Source organism: Myxine glutinosa, chromosome 10, assembly GCF_964187855.1.
Source record: "Myxine glutinosa chromosome 10, kmMyxGlut1.1, whole genome shotgun sequence".
Classification (NCBI taxonomy): Eukaryota; Metazoa; Chordata; class Myxini; order Myxiniformes; family Myxinidae; genus Myxine; species Myxine glutinosa.
The window spans coordinates 115,315,801-115,332,421 of NC_136270.1; the positions used below are offsets into that span (position 1 = coordinate 115,315,801).

General features: G+C 46.8%; 1 protein-coding gene across 2 annotated transcripts in view; it reads right to left on the reverse strand.

Annotated features, from left to right (window-relative positions):
* Positions 1-16,621, reverse strand: part of C1QTNF1 (C1q and TNF related 1) — a 133,393-nt gene that overhangs the window by 86,905 nt on the left and 29,867 nt on the right. For both annotated transcript variants that reach the window (XM_068126242.2, XM_068126241.2), the window contains exon 2: positions 12,278-12,355. The gene's annotated coding sequence lies outside the window, so the exon portion shown is untranslated. The remainder of the gene's footprint in view (positions 1-12,277; positions 12,356-16,621) is intronic.

Genomic DNA, 16,621 nt, shown 5'->3' on the forward strand with positions numbered 1-16,621 from the left:
ACTGAGCCCCGACGTTCCTCCCAGGCGCACACAGCACCAAGCACCACCGCCACGAGCCAACACCAAGGAGAGAGAGAAAGATGAGAAGGATGCCTCTGCCCTTCACACAGCCCGGAATAGAGGGATCGAAAATGCGACTGCTCGCAGTAAAGGCCAGCACGGAGAGAGCACAAACTGTGACTGCCTGTGACCAAACCCAGAACGAGAGAGAGAAAGATGGTGACCGCTTTGCCTTTTTGTCCCTGTTCCTGGAACGTTCTATGATGACGTCACACATGCGCCAATCAACGAGTGCCATCGCATCACTCTATGGCCATGACCAATCATCACCTTTTGGGGCGGGGCTTCACGGCCCTTCTTGCTGTCCCTTGCAATGACTCGGCTGGTGGCGTCAGTGGCAGTGTTCGAATGTCCGGATCCTGTCGGCGGTTGTGTGGTTTATTTAATTGTAGGTGCAGATCGCATGGCTGGTGTTGCGTGTGTCATAAGGAACGAAGGGGAAACCACAGATCCAACTACATACAGGGAAAGTTACCTTATACCCTAACTAATTAGCATAGCTCCACCACTGCGCACATATATGATCTTACCGGACATGCGGCCTAACGGATTCCCAACTTAGTTAATGAAGGTTCTTCTTCTTCTTCTTCATGACATTCGGGGCATGCTAATCTATACAATCTACCTGGACTAAGGTATTTCATTGCCTACTCCCATAAACGTAACAATAAGTTGAAATTGACAACAAAAGTATTTGGTCTCCAAAATTCATTATTTCACTGTTACTATTACAGAACCTTTGTTTTTGATTCAGAACTTAATATATCCTTTTAAATCAGAAAATAAAAATAAATGGCATTGACAAAATTATTGATACCCAGACTTAATATTTGGTAGCACAGCCAAAATAACTGCACTCAAGAGCTTCCTATAGCCAAGAATGAGCTTCCTTCACCTCTCTACTGGCAGTTTGGCCCACTCTTCTTGTGCAAACTGCTCCAGTTCTCCCAGATTTGAAGGGTGCCCTTCTCCCAACTGCTGTTTTCAGATCTCCCCACAGGTGTTCAATGGGATTTAGATCTGGACTCATTGCTGCCACTTCAGAACAGCCCAGCGTTTTTTCTTGAACCATTCCTGGGTGCTTTTTGAAGTGTGTTTGGGGTCATTGTCCTCCTGCAAGACCCAGGACCTTCGACGTTGACCCATCTTTCTGACACTGGGTTGAACATTGTGCTCCAAATTGCCTTGGTAATCTCCTGATTTCATGATGCCATGCACACATTTAAAGGTGCACAGAAATGCAGAACATTTTTGACTTATTTGTATGAGTATCAATGTTTTTTTAATAGAAATCGATTTCTTGTAATAAGTAACAGCTAATTTTTTTTAAATATAATTTATTTTCCTTTCCTTTTTAGCGCTCTTGCACCCTGCTAAGCCCCGCCTTAAAAAAAACCGAATTTCACTGCTACCAGATCACATGACATATGACGTCACCTCCAGAACGAAGTACATGCCATCTCGATTCGCTATGCTTCGGCCCGCGATCCGTTCCGTGTAATTTGTACATACTCTACTTTTGATTTGCTTGATCTTGATCTGAGGTATGCTGAGACACATGTGTCACATCTCGCCTCGTTGATAAGCTCGCAAGGTCGCTCCGTGGAGCAGCCTGCACGTATTCAACTATGTGTGAATTATAGAATTAACAACTCACGGTCTGAGGTAACTCGGCTAAAACTTATCCGATTTGCACCAAATAAAGTTTATGAATGGTTGCACAGAACCCTACTTCTCACTAAAAGTGGAAACAGAATGTAAATTGGAGTTAAAACAAGTAAATGGAGACAATCCACTTTGACAAGTCAATAGATGTACGGGAATGTACGGGAATACCATCCCGTACGGTATTTTGAACCGTACTGTCTCCTACTGTCCCGTCCGTATGTCCCGTACTGTCCCGTACATACTTCAACAATACATGACTAACATCAATACCATAGATCTCACAGTGGAGACAAACAAGTCAATCCACTTTGAGTGCTTGCGAGCGAGCTGCGTTCTGGAGGTGACGTCACATGGATTACGTCATCGGCTTTGAGGTATGGGGCAGAATTTTTAGGGGCGTTCCCAGGTGGTTCGGTTTTCTTTCATTTTTAATGTTTCAGAGTGAATATAACAAAAAATCAATGCCATATTTGAATTCACCATAAAAAGACTCATTTAGATGACATCAAATGCATTTTGAGTGAGATTCCGTGGCTGTGGACCTTTAAGGCACCCAGTGCCAGAGCCAGCATAGCAACCCCAAAACATCACTGAACCTCCTCCATGTTTGACTGTAGGGAAGGTGTTCTTTTCTTTGAAGGCTTCATTTTGTTTTTTGTAAATATAGAGATGATGTGCTTTACAAAAAAGCTCTAATTTGGGCTCATCTATCCACAGAATGATTTTGGCTTGTTCGGGTGTGTTTTGCCAACTCAAGTCGGGGTTTCTTATGCTTACTCTCAGAAGTGGGGTCCTACTGGGTCTCCTACCATAGAGCTCCCTTTCATCAAGTTGGTGACGGATGGTGAGAGAAAAAACTGTCGTACCTTGTGTCTGAATGTTAGCTTGAATCTGTTTGGCAGTTGATCGAGGTTCCTTCTCTACCATTCGAACAATCCTTTGCTGCAATCTTCAACCAAGTTTTCTCTTGCAGCTATGCCCAGGGAGGTTGGCTCCAGTGCCATGGGCCTTAAACCTCCAGATAACATTGCGTGCGGTGGACACAGGAACATCAAGGTCGCTGGAGATGGACTTGTAGCCTTGAAGTTGTCCATGCTTGGCTACAATCTTGTGCCTGACCTCCTCAGACAATTCTCTGGTTTTCTTTCTTTTCTCCATGCTCATTGCGGTACACACAGTGACACAAAACAGCAGAATGACTCCTTTTCTCCATTCAAACTGGTTGAATGAATGATTTTTATATTGCAGGCACCTGCAACTCACCATAGCCATAGGTGAGTTCAATTCTAAAGTAAAGGAGAATCACCTGCTTGAAATCCAATTATTTCTAACAACTTCTAAAAGGTGCCAATAATATTGTCCCGGCCATTTTAGCATTTCTGTGTGGAATAAGCTAAGATTTAGTCATATTTTTTGAGCTTTTTTGTTTTGTTCCATTGCAAACCAAAGAAATACATTTGTGGATACCAAATGATTTTTTAATTTCAACAATTTTCTGGAAGAAATGGTGAATTATTTGACAAAAAGTGGAAGGGTGAAAATACTTTTGGTCACGACTGTATAATCTGATGGCGAGAATAATCGGACAGGCAATGGGACTCATCAATCATGCGTAAAAACGAAAAACTCATATAAGCAGCTTTGTTAGCTAAAGATCATTGCCGCTTACCTAGGTCTAGCAAGTCGATAGGGCTCTGATTCGTTCACCTGAGGGGGATGTGATAAGTATAGAATGCCTTAAGCATGTCGAGTTTCCTCCAAACAGCTTCCACTTTAGTAGCGAATGTTTAAAAATGTAACTGTACGTTGGATAGAATTGAATGAAACGTTTGTGGCTATAACAATTAATATTTGTTATGTCCGGAAGGTGTACCCTAGGAAACTCCATGATAACGTAATATACACCTCAACACGGAGTTTGTTACAACCTCCTTCGTGTGACCCTTAGTCTCCCTGTCAAGTTTGGTTGTGATTGCTCAAGTAACGACCTAATGTATCGCAGTCAAAAAAATCAGTCAGGCAGACATGCACCAAATTGCAAATTTTAGTATGATGTGCTCAGAGTACCTAGGGTTTGGTCAATGGTGCATATTAAATCCTACCCTCATCTCCCCTCTTCCCTCCCTCCAGCGAGAAAAGGGAGACGACTTGCTGTTTTCACCTGTACACAGCGAATACTGAAAGTGCTATAAACCACTGACCCCTGCTGGGAGTAGTGGTTAGTGCCACATTCTTATGGGAGTTATTGTTACTTAAAGGAGAGGAGTCCGTCCATCTGTCACGTGAAGAAGAAGAAGCAGGAGCTCGAACTTTAATGTCAACGTTCATGCTGTGGTAGAATAATAAAAATAGGTGCAATGGCCCCAGGCCCACCTGTAAGAACCAGGGAACCACTTGTAGGTGTGGATAACCCACAAAATATGTAATGGAGAAGAAAGTAAATACCTATTATGGGGGCAAACCCCTGATTGTTTTTAGTACATCACTGGTGATGTCGCTCACCTGATCTATCTGCCATTTACTTGCTACTTACCTGCTGTGCCACTTTATATAGGCCATAAAGGCCAGAAGATGCCATTGAGTCAAGGCCACATGGGTCAAGTGTCATTTTTTGTATTGGGCCACAAAGGCTGGTTACAATTATGTAATGCAGATCTGTTTAACTGTCACTCTTGATCTGCCACCGTTTCCCAATCCCACTCCTACTTCTCCAAGTCTGACCTGCACAAACTTCATCACACCATTTCCCTCTCCTCTCTCCCGACATTCTTTCCCTTACATTCAATCACATTGTTTTGTGCAGTTTTTTTGTATACAAGTTCGAGGCTCGTGTAAGACCTAACATCAATCACAAAAAACAAAAAACGGACACGCAAAACATACAATAAAGGGAGCGGGAGACAAGATGGGGAGAGAGAGGGAAGCACACAAGTACAACAGCAGAGAACAGAGACATCGGGAGATCTGTGGGAGGGAATTGTTACTGCTTTAACTTTATTATTATTATTATTTTGTATACAAGATCGAGGCTTGTGAAAGAGCTAACATTAATCACACAAAAAGTCAAACCGACACACAAAACACAAAATAAGGGCAGCGGTAGACAAGATGGGGAGAGAGGGGGAAGGACACAAACACAACATTTGAGAGCAAGGACATCGAGAGAACTGTGGGAGGGAGAGGGCTTGGGGGGAGGTGGGAGAAGTACAAAACATATGGACACTGCAAGGACTTCCAGGAAAGAAGTTGGAATTTCAAAAAAGTGTATCTGGGGTAAAAATTAGCAGGGGTGGAGAAGATCAAGGTTTTGGATGGGGGAAGATAAGAGATGGTGGTTAACAGCTGTTTTAAAGACCTGGAGGGAGGAGTGGGATTGAAGGGAGTGGGGGAGTTTGTTCCACAGGCGGGAGAAAAGGGGAATGAAAGAGTGAAGGTGAGCAGAGAGCCTAGATTTTGGCAGTTTTACCATAAGAGGGTTGCTGGCAGATCTTGTGCGACCTGTAGGAATATTTGGGGGACAGAGCACAGAGAGAGCTGTGGGAGCAAGGCCGGAGAGGAGTCGGTAGAAGACAGAAAGACCACCAACCTGCCTGCGGTGAGTGAGTGAAAGGCCCTCGGAGTTAGCTTCATCGCAGGAGATTCCAATGATTCTGAAAGCTTTGCTTTCAACAGCGTGAAGCCGAGCTGGGTGTGAGGCAGGAGCACCGGCCCAGAGGGGGGAACAGTATTCCATTGAGTTGCGGATGAAAGCCTTGTATGTGGTGAGGATGGTGGTGATGGTGTATATGGTGAGGATGGTAATATTTGGTTATGTCCTTCTTTTCTTCCATCCATTCATTCGTCTGTCAAAAACGAAGAAGAACCTTTATAAACCCCCCTCCCCACCCATGTTGAATTCTAAAGGGTAATTGAATGGGTTCTAAAGGGTAATTCTGAGGGGTTCAAAGGGGTAATTGAATGGGTTCTAAAGGGTAATTCAAAAAGTGTATAAAGGGTAACACTAAAAGTTTCTAAAGGGTAATTCTAAATGGTTTTAAACGGTAATTTTAATGGGTTTTGAAGGGTAATTATAATGGGTTCTAAAGAATAATTGTAAAGGGTAATTATAATTTGTTTTAAAGGGTAATTACAAAGGGTAGTTCTAAAGGGTTTTTATAATGGGTTCAAAAGGGTATTTCTAAAGGCCTCATGGAAGGCTAATGCAACTCAATGTAATCTGTTCCTTTCACAAAGCTCGGAACAAGTGTGTCTACCCTCAGGAGAGCCAGGAAACAATATCTCTCTACTCTCAAGACTGAACTCTAGAGCCCGTCTCCCTCCTCAAAATCCTGGTGGTGTCTGGTCAAATCTGTTTCTCGTATTTGTTCCCCCTCCATCCCCTCCCTTACCTCAAACAGCTACACAGCTGACACTGCACGTGAAAAAGCCGAATGCCTAAACTCTGTGTTTGCCACAAAATCTTGTGTCCCAAACCTATCTCTCTCTGTACCCACCTTACCCAGTCGAACGCAGCTGCTCCTGAACTCTGTGTCCTCTCCTGACAAGGTGGAGAAGTTTCTGTGAAACCTCGATTCTGATTCCACAACTTGACCAAACGGCATCAGCCCAAGGGTCCTAAAATCCTGCTCTGCCACTCTATCTCACCATCTCTCTGTTCTATTCATCCTCTTTTGCTCAAGATCATCTACCATCTACTTGGAAATTAGCAAACATTACCGCTTTACACAAAAAATGTGCAAAAACAGATCCTTGCAACTATAGATCAATCAGCGTGCTCCCAATAAACAGCAAGGTCATGAAATCCATCAACACTTCTGACATGAAATCCTTCCTCTTATCGAAGGGCTTCATCTCAGATCATCAATTTGGATTTATACTAGGCCACTTCTCTACACTTTGGACATGCTGCTTCTGCTGTCCCAACAATGGATGGAGGACCTCAATGCCATACAGGAAATCAGAGCTGTCTCCCTTGAAATATATCGTGCCTTCGATACGGTCTGGCACCCCGCCCTGCTCACCAAACTCTCCTCTTATGGTATCAATGGAAACCTCCACGTATGGTTTGCCGACTTCCTCTCTGGTCACAGTCAACGTGTTGCCCTGAATGGAATTCTCTCATCTCCCCTTCCCTGCCTGTTCAGGCTGGAGTTACTCAAGGCAGTTTTCTGGGCCCTGTGCTTTTTCTGGTCTTCATTAATGATCTCTCTGACTCTAGAAAATCCTCTCTATCACTTTGCTGATCACTCCACTCTCTGCCGATCCATATCTCAACCTTCAGATCGGCAGGCAGCAGCCTCTTCACTCTCTGCAGACCTGAACAAAATCACAGACTGGTCAAACAAGTGGAACATGTCTTTCAATCCTGACAAATCTCACACTCTCACTTTCTGTCCACACTCTTTCAATCCTGAAAAAGCCCTCCCATCTACTTTCTCAACAATCCTCTCAAAGAAATTCTGTCATTCAAGCTTTTGGGTCTCACTATCTATCTGCCATGATCTTTCTTGGGAAAACCACATTGCCAAGCTGGCCTCCAAAGCTAGTCACCGACTGGCCACCTCCGTCGTGCGAAGTCCTTTCTGGACACTTCTGAGCTTCTCACCATATACAAAGCTTTCATCCGCAGCTCAATGGAATACTGCTCTTCCCTCTGGGCTGGTACACCTGCCTCACACCTTGCTCGGCTCCATGCTGTTGAATCAAAAGATTTCAGAATTTTTTTTTTTTTTTTTGTATACAAGATCGAGGCTCGTGTAAGAGCTAGCATCAATCACAAAAAACAACAACAAACGGACATACAAAACATACAAAAAAAGGGAGCGGGAGACAAGATGGCGAGGGAGAGCGAAGTACACAAGTACAACAGCAGAGAACAGGGTCAACGGAAGATCTGTGGGAGGGAGGGGGCTTAGGGGGGGGGGGAGGAGGCATGGGAAGGCCGGGGGGGGGGGGTTGGGGTGGGGTTGGGAAAGTATAAAACACATAGACACTGCTAGAACTTCCAGGAAAGAAAGAAGATGGTATTTCAAAAAGAAAGTGGATTTGGGGTGAATTAATGGGGGTAGAAAAGATCAAGGTTTTGGATGGGGGGAGATAAGAGATGGTGGTGAACAGCTGTTTTAAAGACCTGGAGGGAGGAGTGGGATTGAAGAGAGTGTGGGGGAGTTTGTTCCAGAGGCGGGAGTAAAGACGAATGAAGGAGTGAAGGTGAGCAGAGAGTCTTGATTTTGGCATTATCACCAGAAGAGGGTTGCTGGCAGATCTTGTGCGACCTGTAGGAATATTTGGGGGACAGAGCATAGCTAGAGCTAGGGGAGCTAGGCCGGATTGGAGTCGGTAGAAGACAGAAAGCCCACCTACCTGCCTGCGGTGAGTGAGTGAAAGGCCCTCGGAGTTAGCTTCATAGCAGGAGGTTGCAATGATTCTGAAAGCTTTGGTTTCTGCAGCGTGAAGACGAGCTAGGTGTGAGGCAGGAGCACCAGCCCAGAGGGAAGAACAGTATATTCTCATTACATGGATTCTCATTTCTAACACAAAGAAGAGACTGTCTCTGGGCATTAGGCTTTGTTTAATTCATCATTTAAGTTCTGAGGGGGCAGGCATCATTCAAGTAATATGCGCTAAATCAAATGGTCATGTAACATGTGGTAAAGTTTCAATTTCCTCCATTGAAGGGTTTTTGATTGCCGCTAAGTGTACACGATATCAAATGGTCATGTAACATGTGGTAAATTTTCAATTTCCTCAGTTGAACAGTTTTCGTTGTATGCTCGATATACACTATATCAAATGGTCATGTAACCTGTGGTAAAGTTTCAATTTCCTCCGTTTAAGGGTTTTCGATGGCTGCTCAATATATGCCATATCAAATAGTCATGTAACATGTGGTAATGTTTCAATTTCTTCCTTTGAACAGTTTTCGTTGTACACTCAATATGCGCTATATCAAATGGTCATGTGACGTGGTAAAGTTTCAATTTCCTCTGTTGAACGGTTTTCGATGTATGCTCAACAGATGCTACATCAAATTGTTATGTAACATGTGGTAAAGTTTCAATTTCCTCTGTTGAATGGTTTTCGATGTATGTTCAATATAGGCTATATCAAATGGTCATGTAACCTGTGGTGAAGTTTCAATTTCCTGCATTGAATGGTTTTCGATGGTTGCTCAATATTTCGCGATATCAAATGGTCATGTAACATGTGGTACAGTTTCAATTTCATCCATTGAACGGTTTTCGATGTACGCTCAATATGCACTACATCAAATGGTCATGTAACGTGGTAAAGTTGAAATTTCGTCCGTTGAATGGTTTTCGATGTACGCTCAATATGCGCTACATCAAATAGTCATGTAATGTGGTAAAGTTTCAATTTCCTCCGTTGAATGGTTTTCGATGGCCGCTCAATATGCACTATATCCAATGGTCACATACCATGTGGTAAAGTTTCAATTTCTTCCTTTGAACAGTTTTCAATGTAGGCTCAATATGCACGATATCAAATGGTGATGTAACCTGTGGTAAAGTTTCAATTTCCTCCGTTTAATGGTTTTCGATGGTTGCTCAATATATGCTATATCAGCTGGTCATGTAACATGTGGTAATCATTGGTATATCCCGTGATGAAGCTGATTCTGAGGGCCTTTCACTTTCACACTGATTTTTTTTGACTGCAATACATTAGGTTGTTGCTTATCGCAGGCAGGTTGGCGGTCTTTCTGTCTTCTACTGACTCCTCTCCGGCCTAGCTCCCCATGCTGTGTCTGTGCTCTGTCCCCCTAATATCCCTCAAAACGCACAAAATCTGCCGCTCACCTCCCATCTACTTCCGCTCACCTTCACTCTTTTATTCCTCTTTTTTCTCGCCTCTGGAACAAACTCCCACACTCTCTTCAATCCCTCTCCTCCCTCCAGGTCTCTAAATCAGCTGTTCACCACCATCTTTTATCTTCCAAAACCTTGATCTTTTCTACCCCCGTTAATATAGCCCAAATCCACCTCTTTCCATCTCCGACTTGATTCCTGAAATTCCGAGTAATGTCCATTTGTTTTATACCTTGAACCCCTCCCACTCCCCCCACCCACCTCCCTCCCACAGATCTACCGATATACCTGATCTCTACTGTTGTTGCGTATCTATGCTTTCCTCCCTCTCTCTCCCTCTTGTCTCCCCCTCCCTTTATTGTATGTTATATGTGTCCGTGCATGTTTTCATGGTTAATGTGTTAGCTCTTACACGAACCTCGATTCTGCATACAAAACATAGGGGCAATACCCCTGGCGCTCACCTGATAAAATAAACAGTATACTTCACTGACTAAAGGTATTTTAAACCAATTCCAATGCTTGCTAGAAGACAGGGCAGCATGTAGAATCATACTAACATAATCATAAGACTTTAAATATACAAACAAAAAAATACCTATTTTAGAGGGCAAAGCCTCCCAAACCACCCCCCCCCCCCCACCCCATGTACCTCCTCAGACCCCAATTTTTCTAATGCCTTGAACAAACATTGGTACATCAGGGATGATGCAGATTGCGGTGACGTTTCATCAACATTGTGTATGTAGTTTCAGAGAAGAAAGCAAATATCTATTTTGAGGGGTCAAAGTTGGACCCAATTTGACCCCCCCATAGATCCCTAAATAGGCAGATTTTTTTAAATGCCGTGAACAAACTTTAGTCACAACACAACAAATATTATTTGTGCCAAATTTGGTCGCAATCCCAACAGCGGTTTTGGAGAAGATGTTTCAAGTGTTTACAGACGGATGGACTGACAGACGGACTGACGACGCACTATCGCATAAGCTCCCCTGAACTTCATTCCAGGTGAGCAAAAAATGTGTATTAATTTATTAGTAAATGTTGTGCACTTATGGCATCGTGTAAAATAAGATTATGCGGGGATAAGGGAAAGTGGCCGTTGGATTCTGGCACACGATTCAAACCAACTTTTGGCGCGACATGCAAATGAGCGCCCGTGTTACACCACCAGCCACGAAGCTCGTATGGGACCCATTGCAACAGGGGAAGGGACTACTCTAGCCTTGCATTACAGAAATAAGTATGCCGAGGCACCTGTATGTTGGGTGCCATTGCTTTTAGGGCTGCTTTTTAAAACTGCAAATATATATACATATACATATATATATTGTCGTGTCGCCCAGCGATTATTATGAATAACCCATCGTTTTTATGACGAATGACCGATCGTTTTTACTCCCGAGGAGGCAGCCCGAACATTGGCGGTACTTTTTGGAATGCGCAGGACTGTAGGCAGCGAGGTGGTTACCTGAACAGAAGCCACACGGGATTATTCCCGAACCCACGAACAAAGAAACATGACACAACAAATGGAAATGCAACAATAATGATTTAATAAAAAATAAAGCAATGAATGAAATAACGGTTGAGGTAAAATAATTGAAATTCCTACTTTGAGGATCCTCCAATCAGACACAAAAACAGACGAGGGGAAATATTAAAGAAATAAAATGTTTTCTTTTAGTTGGCCGGCACTCAACTGTGGCCTCGAAATGGTGCTCGTGGTAAGGTCTGCAGTCCAAGTTGCGCGGGAAACGCTCCGACAATGGCGCAGAGTCGCTCTCCACGGTGCCACAACCGTCAGGTAAGTATTGCGGGCAGTCTTCTTTCACTCTCCATTCGGCAAGAGCCCCCACAACCCGCCACCAACAACTTATCATCACAATCAAAATAGTTCCAGCAAGGCGCTGAAAGCTTTCCTCACAAGCCCACACGAGCCAGCCACAGCCGAGAGTCGGAGACAAAAGCGACCAAGAGAGATGTGCTCTTCTTCCTCCTGCTTGAAGCTTCTCTCCTGACGTCACCCCAACCAATCATGAACCTCGGGGGCGTGGCCTGCCGGTTACGATCTTCTTTGGAGGCGGGCTTAGTTGTTAATTAGGAATGTTCAGGGTTCTGTCGGCAATTATGTTAGTTATGGTTGGTTCATGGATGGTTTTATGGCCGACCTTGCTGTAATTGTAAAAACATAGGGAAAAACTACCGAGGACAATCACAAACTGGGGGAAAACTAATCTTAACCCCTATCTAATTACCCGAGCTTCACCCCTCGTGCGAAGACACGTAAACAACTTAAGCTCCAGTTTCCCTACTTAATACATCGAGATGTCTCCTACTAGTCCATAGTCCAGGCCATACCTATACAAACATCAACAACAGGCATTTAAAGGCCATTTTCCCTGCTAGAGACAGGATTCGCTTTGCAGGCCCCATGACAATCTTCTCCATTTCCACCCTGTTTTCTGCATCTCCCCTTGTTAACCCCCTTGCCCGCCTTTCTTCTTCCACCACCTTTAGCCAAGTCTTTCTCGGTCTTTCCCGTCCTCTACTGTACATCATACATGCTATACCTATACGATCCTATCTTTTCTATGGTATTCCATCATCTACCACCACAAACATAACAATATATATGTGTCATCCTGGTGATGTCCTTCTGTGTAATTACACACTGTTCTTCGCCTCACTCACACCCCCTCTTCCCAACCCCTTACCTCCAGGTGTCGATAAACTGACAGTGCAGGCACGATGGACCAAATGGCCTCCTCCAGTGTTGCAGTTCCTTGTATTTCCTATAAATTGAGAAAGACAAAAATAAGTTGCTGAGCTCAGCATGTTATATCCCTCCACCACAGAAGGTGGACACAGGTTATGTTTTCACCTGTCCGTTTGTTCGTCTGTGAACAGGATATCTCAAAAAGTTGTGGACGGATTATGATAAAACTTGGTGGATGAGTTCGGTCATTGACAAGAACAAGCCGATTCGATTTTGGTTCAGGTACTGATCCAGATCCGACCTATCACTTATGAGTGCATACAAAACGTAAACTGGTCAGCCTGGTGGAAGTTTGCTCTCTACCTCGTGCTGTTCCAGTTACAACTGTCACTCCAACTGTCACCTCTGAAAGGACCTGAAGAGGTGGCTTCTTTACACCTGGATACTTCGTGTTTTCTTACATCCCGAGTTGATTGAACATCGTCACTATGAGCTTGGTCAGCTGGGAAGCCAAGACAGCTCAGAGGTCACATGATTGTTTCTAAAGTTGTCTTGTCCGAGAGCAATCTATATTTACTTTGTGGATCCATTCAATCGCCTGAGGCACATTCGATTTGGTCTCTTCCGAAGACAGAAGCCTCTTCCGGAAGATTGCTTTGCGTAGAACAGGCAGAAGAGAAGCAAGATGGCGGCCAAACATGTATTACTCGCGCTCATGATGGAAGAAATAGACAAAGATGACGCTACATCACAAATTGATGCAAATATCCAGATTGTGTTTTCACTTGCAAGTTTTGCTGCGTAAATATAACCAGCAGCGTTTCTCTGTGACTGAAATTAGGCGAGGCCATTTTGTTTTTGAAGAGCCCACGCCTCTTCTGCTGGATTTTTGTAAGAGGCAGAGCTTCCGAGAAGAGAAGAGTCCAAATCGAACGACCGGAAGTCTTCCGGAAGTCTCTTCCTCTTCCAGAAGTGCAAATCGCACGCGCCTCTGGTAAAAATACCACGATAGAAAATAATAAATAAAAGGAAGACTTTTATCCTTGCGCTGGTTAAAGAGCTAAATCGAAGCAGTATTATAAATTTCCCGTCGGTTTGGATTCATTTGAAGCAACTTTTACAACATTATTTATTGTCTCTGAGGAGCATTTCTGTGCTTCAGGGTGGGAGTGGGAGAGGGGTGGGGTGGAGGGGGATAGACAGACAGCATGACCAATTACATATACCATATAGAGTTATGTGAAATTCTAAAATCATCATAATATATCACAGCATATTTCTTAACATAAAATAAAAAGTATTAAAAAAAAAAATCCACGAACGATTTGAGGCAGCGGTTTTTGTCTTATACACCTCCCAAGTTCAATTTTCGGTTCAATTGAAAAAAATATCATTTCCCGTAAGTTTGATTAATTTAGAGCAACTTTTACAACATTATTTATTGTCTCTGGGGACTATTTATGTGCTTCAGGGTGGGGGCAGAAGGGGGGGGAGGAGCTAGACAGACAGCATATGACCAATCACATATACCATGTAGAGTTATGTGAAATTCTAAAATCAACATATTTCTTAACAGCAAATATATATCACAGCATATTTCTTAACAGAAAATAAAAAGTATAAAAAAAAAAATCCATGAGCGATTGAAGCAGTGGTCTTTTTCCGGTTGAATTTTGGTCCAATTGAAAAAGCTGTGACCCCGTAGGTTTGGATTAATTTGAGGCAACATTTGCTGAAAATTATTTTCTCTCCGAGTAGCATTTCTGTGTTTCAATGTTGGACAGACAGATGGCATTAGCTTTTTTGTATATATATATATACATATATATATATACATATATATATATATATATATATATCTATATATATACTGTATATATATATATCTATATATATATATATATATATATATATATATATATATATATATATATATATATATATATATATATATATATATATATAAAGCGCGGCGTTACGCGCGCTGCTTGTGAGCAAGGAGGAAGCGGACAAGCGGTAACATATAAACGTCTTTATTGTAAGACTACACTGTAACTCTGAACTCCTCCGGGCTGATCGCCCGGTGTATATCATGAGGCCACGCCTACCCCTCGGGCGTGGCCACCGCCCACTTGGTGCGTGGAATGATGTCACCACGCCAGTGGGCTTTTGTGTCCGCCACACGCGCCCCCCCCCAGAATTCCCGCGCACCTGGAGGGCCAGTTTGCGGGGCAGACGAATGACCCGGCCGAAGCGCCCCCTGGCGATCGGCGGCGTCCGGGGTGCAGGGATACCAGGTGGGATGCCCCTGGCTGCCCCTGGGATGGGTGCAGGACCGGGGGGCGCCGTGGCGGCGGGGCTGGGCGGTGCCGGGGGTCCGCCCGCAGGAGGGCGGCCCCGACGTGGGGGTCGGGCCACTGGCGGTGGATGGTCCACATCGAGGTGGGCCGGCTTGAGGTGGTCTACCGAAACGCGGTCAGGAGTACCGCCGATGTCCAGGGTGAAGTGCTTCGCCCCGGTCTCCAGCACGCGGAAAGGCCCGTCGTACGGGGGCCGCAGTGGTGTCCGATGGGCATCGTGGCGGACGAAGACGTACTCCGCCGTGCGAAGCTCCGGGGCGACGTGCGTCGGTGGGTGCCCGTGGCATGCCGTTGGCACCGGGGCGAACCTCTGGGCGGTCTCTTGCAGAGCGGAGCGCTGCTGTGCCGCGGACCATGGTGCCGTGGAGTCGGGGAGGAACTCGCCCGGCACCCGCAGCGGTTGCCCGAAGACCAACTCCGCCGCGGATGCGCGCAGGTCCTCCTTGGGCGCCGTCCGGAGGCCCAGCAGGACCCAGGGGAGCCTGTCGACCCAGCCGCCGTCGCGGAGGGTGGCCCGGAGCGCGGCCTTCAATGAGCGGTGAAATCGCTCACACAGGCCGTTAGCCTGGGGGTGGTAGGCCGTGGTTCGGTGCAGCCGGACCCCGAGCCCCTGCGCAACCGCCCCCCAGAGCTCCGAGGTGAACTGGGGGCCGCGGTCGGATGAGATGTCTGAGGGGGCGCCGAACCGGGCGACCCAGGTGGCGATGAAAGCCTGCGCGACATCGGCCGCCGTTGTCGATGCCAAGGGCACGGCCTCCGGCCACCGGGTGGTGCGGTCCACCATGGTGAGGACGTAGGTGAAACCCCGCGAGGGGGGCAGAGGTCCCACCAGGTCCACGTGGACGTGGTCAAACCGGCGTTCCGGCACCGTGAACGGGGCCAACGGGGCCTGGGTGTGCCGGTGCACCTTGGCGCGCTGGCACGCGAGGCACGTCCTGGCCCAGCCGCGGACGGCCTTCCGGAGGCCATGCCAGACGAACTTGTCGGCGATCAGCCTTTGGGAGGCCCTCGCGCCCGGGTGGGACAGGCCGTGGATGGCGTCAAACACCTGGCGCTGCCAGCCCGCGGGCACAATGGGGCGAGGACGCCCGAGGGAGAGGTCGCACAAGAGGGCCGCGCCCGCGCCGTCGAACGGCACCTCGGTGACGCGGAGGCCCGTGACGGCGGTCCGCAAGGCCTGGACGTCGGGGTCAGCGGCCTGGTCCGCTGCCATCCGGGCATAGTCGATGCCGAGGTGGACTGCGTGGGCGACGGCCCGGGAAAGGCAATCCGCCACCGGGTTGTCCTTCCCCGCGACGTGCTGGATGTCCGTCGTGTACTCGGACACGGCCGAGAGGTGACGCTGCTGCCGGGCCGACCACGGCTCGGTGACCTTGCCCATCGCGAAGATCAGCGGCTTGTGGTCGACGAAGGCAGTGAACGCCCGGCCCTCGAGCAGATGGCGGAAGTGCCTGACCGCCAAGTGAAGTCCGAGCAACTCGCGGTCGAAGGTACTGTAACGGCGTTCGGGCGGGCGAAGCTGCCGGCTAAAGAACGCCAGCGGTTGCCAAGCTCCACGCACCCATTGCTCGTGCACCGCGCCCACCGCGTAGTCCGAGGCATCGGTGGTGAGGGCGATCGGTGCATCGGGCGCCGGGTGCGCGAGCATGGTGGCGTTAGCCAAGGCGAGCTTCGCGCCCGTGAACGCCGTGTTCATCTGCTCGGTCCAGGTAACGTCGCCTTTGCCCGGCTTACCTCGGAGAGCTTCGTGCAGGGGGCGCAGGAGCTGGGCGATACGGGGCAGGAACCGATGGTAAAAGTTCACCATGCCCAGGAACTCCTGCAGCCCTCTGATCGTGCGGGGGCGCGGAAACCCCTTCACCGCCTCCACCTTGGCCGGCAGGGGGACGGCGCCGTGCCTGGTGACACGGTGCCCCAGAAAATCGATTGTGGCGGCGCCGAACCGGCACTTTGCGGGGTTCACAATCAGGCCATGCTGGCCC